The sequence below is a fragment of the Nomascus leucogenys genome, chromosome 11 (genome assembly GCF_006542625.1).
Source record: "Nomascus leucogenys isolate Asia chromosome 11, Asia_NLE_v1, whole genome shotgun sequence".
NCBI classification, from domain to species: Eukaryota; Metazoa; Chordata; class Mammalia; order Primates; family Hylobatidae; genus Nomascus; species Nomascus leucogenys.
Genome location: NC_044391.1, coordinates 76885329 through 76892131, shown reverse-complemented (window position 1 = coordinate 76892131; position 6803 = coordinate 76885329). Strand labels below are relative to the sequence as shown.

Below are 6803 nucleotides of genomic sequence, written 5' to 3'. Positions count from 1 at the left end.
TAATCTTCTAAAATATGTGTTTTTATTGTCCTTCTTTTATAATGCAGGAGAGACAGGCACAGGATTGCTGTGTAATTTACCCAAGGCCACACAGCTATTAAGTGGCAGAGCCATTACTGAAACCCAAGACATCTGACTTCGAAGGCGAACTGCCTCTTGTACTCAATCCCTTATGCCAATGAGTTTATAGCCTAATTTGAAAGCAAACCAGAAATGCACCATATATAGATTTCAGAATGCCCACACAATTTTGAAAACATGATATAAACTTCATACCAAAGGATTCAAGATAGGAAAATATTTTCATGAATCCCACACGCTATTTTCGTGAGCTGCAATGTGATTTTATAGCTAACTAAGATCAGTTAACTTCCTTGATTTAAGTACAAATCTTTGTTTAGGTAATTTTTTGTGTCATATTTTGATTAAAATTCTTTTAAAAAAACTATCATGAATATTTCTACCATTACTAATCTCAAAAAGACAAGGACCAAGAAGATCATACATAGGCCTCTGAATATAATATATCTTCGGCGAAATGTATTTGGCTCATTTAGACATAGTTATTCCCAAAATAGCCTAGATGGGCTGGATGGAATTTATTGCATTACTAATGTTCCAAAGGCAGGTTTCCCAGTAATAACTTACCCATAAAACTCTACTTTAACAAAAGGCTACTTGATAGCATAGAATAAACTAGAATGCTTTTTTATAGCCAGATATTTCCTAACCATAAATACTTCCATTCCTCTAAGCAAATGGGTCAGAAATATTTATGAGGTGCCCTGGATTTTTATCACCTCTGCAATGGAATGCAGCAATTTCATCATGATCACATTCTATCTCTACCCTTACTCTATACTGTTGATGGACTCCTTAGCATATCATAAGCAGTCCATTAGTGAGAGGAACTTGGGAATTTAAAAAGGAATGAAGGGAAAGACGGAATAGAAGTTGTTGAATCTGGTTGTATTTAATCTATCCAATGCTATTCATTGCTAAACTAAATCCAATTGTTAATTTCAGAACAATGTCAATATAGTTGGTTAAAAAGGTGGTTGCCTGGTAATTAGATTTACCCTCTGATGGTATTAAAATTTTATTTTTCTTCCTTTTAGAAATAAACATTCATTTGGACCTGGAAATGCCAGATTGCTGACATTAGGGATATGATGCTAGACTCACCATTTATATGTTAGCCTTTTTTTCTTTTCTTTTTTTTTTTTTAAAGAAGGAGGCACATGGAAGTAATTGCTTTAAAAATAACTCTAAAGATGTCAAAAGGTCAAAATACAACATTATTCTGTTGGTTATGGTTGCTGTTTTGTCTCTCTTCCTTGTAAGAATAGTATGTAGAAAGCCAATATCTAATTGCACATTAATTTTACAAAAATTGTAATTTTGCTGTTTGTGTAAAATGCCACCTGCTTTATATTTAAAAATTTGAGCAATTAAAAATTTACAAAGAAGAAATTTTTAAATTAGATAAGAAACAGGTTATGTTAGCTAATATAGGTAAGAGTTGGAAAATACAAAATATGAAATAAACATCAAATGATATATATACTTGTATTTTAAACATAGTGCTCAAAAATCTGGTTATCGTATTATCATATTTCATTTTAGTAAGACATGTATTGCTTAAAATAAAATTTGCAGGTGACCTCATATTAAATGTTAGTTTCAGATTCTAGTTCCTATTTTTTAAAAAAGACAATATTGCTTTGTATTAATGAAAAATTTATTGTATTAATATCGTTAATTTATTGTTATTGAGCACCTATGAACAAAGCATTTTGTTAGACACAAAGATAACTAAGACATGGTGACAAAGACTGGGTAGATACCCATCAAACTTGTTTCCCCAATTTGGACACACAGCTAGACTACATTTCCTCGCCTCCCTTGGCATTAGATACAGGCATGTGGCTGACTGTGTACAATGGAATGTGGGTAGAATTGATACCACCTTCAGCAAGAGCCCAAAAGATCTCCCATGCGTTTCTCTAAAGGCCCTTTTTCTTTCTTGGCTTTCCAGAAAGATCTGGTGGAAGATTCTGAAGCCCTATGGTTTGTCAGGGGGGCACTAGATAGATAACACCTAGATTCCTGTATGTATATAAAGAGAAGAGACCCTCACTGCCAACCCACATAGGATTATTATGGGGATAATGAACTTTTGGTATGTTAAGTCACAGAGATGGTAGGGTTGTTTGTATTTTACAGCTTGTATTTTACCTACATCAGGGTTTCTCAACCTCAGCACTACTGACATATTGAACTAGGTATGTCCTTGTTGTGGGGGCTGTCCTGTGCATTGTAGGATGCTGAGCAGCTTCCCTGGCCTGTATTCAACAGATGTCAATTGCACCACCTTCCCCAGCCATGACAATCAAAAATGTCTCCAGACATTTCAAATATCCCCTTTGGGGCAAAACTGCCACTGTTTGAGGACCACTAGCCTAACTTATACAGTAATATTTACTATTTTTAAAAGTTTTATACCAGAGCGTCTCCCACTTTTTTGTATAATGAGTTTCTGAAAAATCTGTTTGAAAGTCAAATGTCTGAAAGTTGAACAACACATTTACATGTTATAAGGAGATTTGTAATACAAGCAAACCAGAAAGATTAAATTATGTAGTTACCATTGCATTCAGTAGCACATTTTGAAGATGCTGTTGCAGCAATTTTTACATGTTTTACAACTTTATATTTTTCCTTCAAAGTCAAACTTACACTTGAATTAGCTTAAGTACAGTGAACCCCAGATGGAAGCTGAAGAGTTAGCATGTAAAGCACATAGAATGACTTTCATCTGTGTAACAATTTTATAAGATCTGTGCTTTTTTTTTTTTTTTTTTTTGAGATGGAGTCTTGCTGTGTGGCCCAGGCTGGAGGGCAGTGGCGCGATCTCGGCTCACCACAAGCTCCGCCTCCCGGGTTCACGCCATTCTCCTGCCTCAGCCTCCCGAGTAGCTGGGACTACAGGCAACCGCCACCACGCCCGGCTAATTTTTGTATTTTTCCGTAGTGACGGGTTTCACCGTGGTCTCGATCTCCTGACCTCGTGATCCACCCGCCTCGGCCTCCCAAAGTGCTGGGATTATAGGCGTGAGCCACCGCGCCCAGCCAGATCTGTGCTTTTTTTGCTACAATAAGGTGCACTGCAGTTTTCCATTTCCCACTTATTTTTTATGAAATAGGAAAAATCCTTGAAATAATTGAATAAATACTAGACAAAGATGGCAAGAGAGCCACAAAAGAACTGGTGGCATTTAAAAGCCTTTATTATGGGAATTGTATGAAATATGCTTGTCTGATGATGTACAAATGTCTGATTTTACTTTGGCATTTCTGGGTCTTAACCCACTTTCCCTGTGCCTACCTGCTCTCACGCTTCACTTGTTCCCGCTTTTCCATCTCAACCTGTGGACTCGGTAGTATGGTGTTTGGACTATTTATCTGGCTTCAATGTTAGCATCCTCAGGTCTCTGCACCTGGCATCTGATCTTTCATGCCAGCCACCCCAGAGGCTTAAGGTACTTTGCACTCACTCTGTGTCCCACGTGACCACTGGCCTGGGTAGCCCCTGCTTGTTGGGAAGAAACATTAGAGTTGGATGCTTGGTAATACAAACATAAAGAAGGCAGTATCTTGCTTTTTTAGGAGCTTTAATCCAGTGGTATAGAGGCAAATGCAGACACAGATAATACAATAATTCCACCAAAGGAATGAGACACTGGTGTGACTGTAAGTTCAAAGCAGAAACACTATGGTTGGAGTGTATTAAATCCAAGTGCATTCCAGAGGAGACTGGTCGAGGGAACATGATGATTTGAGCCAGCAGTGCATATCTGATGGAGGATCCTCCTTTAAAATTCACCTGTGGGCTCTTCTACCCGGCAGTTAGTGCTCAGAGTGTGGAGTATGTGCTCCACGCTCGGAACACACATTTATTGTTAAAAAATAAATAATAAAAACCTAAAAAAATCGTTTAACAACACCTCCCTCCCAGATTTTACAAAAAATTCTCCTCTCCCCCCCAGGAGACTTTTATTTTTTTCTTCCTCTTTTATAAAATAACCCGGTGAAGCAGCCGAGACCGACCCGCCCGCCTGCAGCCCAGCAGCAGCTCCAAGAAGGAACCAAGAGACCAAGGCCTTCCCGCTGCCGGGACGCGACACCGCCACCCTCACTCCCAGCCTGCAGCCGGCAGCCAGCGGCAGCAGATCTACCCCGTCCTGCGGCCATTGAGTAGTTTTCGATTCCGATTTATTTTTGTCCCTCTGCGCTTGCCCCCGCTCCCTCCCACCGGGTCCGGCCCCGGCCCCGGCCCCCGGCCCGCCCCGGCACTCGCTCTCCTCCTGTCACGGAAAGGTCGCGGCCTGTGGCCCTGCTGGCAGCCATGCCGAGATGAACCCCAGCGCCCTCAGCCACCCCATGGCCTCGCTCTACATGGGGGACCTCCAACCCGACGTGACCGAGGCGATGATCTAAGTTCAGCGTGGCCGGGCCTATCCTCTCCATCCGGGTCTGTAGGGACCTGATCACCTGCCGCTCCTTGGGCTACGCACATGTGAGCTTCCAGCAGCCGGCGGTCGCGGAGTGCGCTTTGCTTTGGACACCATGAATTTTGATTTTATAAAGGGCAAGTCAGTACGCATCACGTGGTCTCAGCCTGAACCATCACTTCGCAGTCGAGTGGGCAACATATTCATTAAAAATCTGGACAAATTCATTGATAATAAAGCACTGTATGATACATTTTCTGATTTTTGTAACATCGTTTCATGTAAAGTGGTTTGTGATGAAAATGGTGCCAGGGGCTATGGATTTGTACGCTTTGATATGCACGGAGCAGCTGAAAGAGCTCTTGAAAAAATGAATGGAATGCTCCTAAACGGTCGCAAAGTATTTGTTGGACGATTTAAGTCTCGTAAAAAACGAGAAACTGAACTTGGAGCTAAGGTAAAAGAGTTCACCAATGTTTACAAGAATTTTGGAGGAGACATGGATGATGAGCGCCTTAAGGATCTCTTTGACAAGTTTGGGCCTGCCGTAAGTGTGAAAGTAATGACTGATGAAAGTGGAAAATCCGAAGGATTTGGATTTGTAAGCTTTGAAAGGCATGAGATGCACCGAAAGCTGTGGATTAGATTAATGGAAATGGAGCTCAATGGAAAACGAATTTACGTTAGTCGAGCTCAGAAAAAGGTGGAACAGCAGACGGAACTTTAGCGCAAATTCGAACAGATGAAGCAAGATAGGATTACCAGGTACTAGGGTGTTAATCTTTATGTGAAAAATCTTGATGATGGTATTGATGATGAACGTCTCTGGAAACATTTTCTCCATTTGGTACAATCACCAGTCCAAAGGTTATGATGGAGGGTGGTCGCAGCAAGGGTTTGGTTTTGTATGTTTCTCCTCCCCAGAAGAAGCCACAAAAGCAGTTACAGAAACGAATGGTAGAATTGTGGTCACAAAGCCATTGTATGTAACTTTAGCTCAGCGCAAGGGAGAGTGCCAGGCTCACTTCACTAACCAGTATATGCAGAGAATGGCAAGTGTATGAGCTGTGCCCAACCCTGTAATCAACCCTTACCAGCTAGCGTCTCCTTCAGGTTTCTTAATGGCAGCTATCTCACAGTCTCAGAACTGTGCTGCATACCATCCTCCTAGCCAAATTGCTCAACTAAGACCAAGTCCTCGCTGGACTGCTCAGGGTGCCAGACCTCATCCATTCCAAAATATGCCCGGTGCTACCCACCCAGCTGCTCCTAGGCCACCATTTAGTACTATGAGACCAGCTCCTTCACAGGTTCCACGAGTCATGTCAACACAGTGTGCTGCTAACACATCAACACGGACAATGGGTCCACATCCTGCAGCTGCAGCTGCTGCAGCTACTCCTGCTGTCTGCACCATTCCACAGTATAAATATGGTGCGGGATTTCGCAATCCTCAGCAACATCTTAATGCACAGCCACAAGTTACAATGCAACAGCCTGCTGTTCATGTACAAGGTCAGGAACCTTTGACTGCTTCCATGTTGGCATCTGCCCGTCCTCAAGAGGAAAAGCAAATGTTGGGTGAGTGGCTGTTTCCTTTTATTCAAGCCACGCACCCTACTCTTGCTAGTAAAATCACTGGCATATTGTTGGAGATTGATAATTCAGAACTTCTTCATATGCTTGAGTCTCCAGAGTCACTCCGTTATAAGGTTGATGAAGCTGTAGCTATACTACAAGCCCATCAAGCTAAAGAGGCTTCCCAGAAAGCAGTTAGCAGCACCACTGGTGTTCCAACTGTTTAAAATTGATCAGGGACCACGAAAAGAAACTTGGGCTTCACCGAAGAAAAATATCTAAACATCGAAAAACTTAAATATTATGGAAAAAAACTTGCAAAATATAAAATAAATAAAAAAAGGAGAGGAATCTTTGAACCTTATGTACCGAGAAAATGCCAGGTCTAACAAACATAATGCTAGTCCTAGATTACTTACTGATTTAAAAACAAAAAAAAACCCACAAAAAGTAAAATATTTAAAAAAGTAATGTTTTATAGACCCTGGGAAAAAGAATTTTCAGCAAGTACAAAAATTTAAAGCATTAGAGGAATGCTTTGTAATTCTTTACTGTGGAATAACTCAAAATGTCAGTTCTAAGTAACAGAATTGATAACTAAGCAAGGAAATGTAATTTGGATTATAAAATTCTTGCTTTAATAAAAATTTTTTAAACAGTGAAAAAAAATTCACCTATGGGCATGGTCTCTCTTAATCATACCTATGACTA

General features: G+C 40.7%; 1 pseudogene; it reads left to right on the top strand.

Moving 5' to 3' along the window:
* The first annotated feature begins 4416 nt into the window (after positions 1 to 4416).
* Positions 4417 to 6459, top strand: LOC100589441 (annotated as a pseudogene).
* Positions 6460 to 6803: the final 344 nt, after the last annotated feature.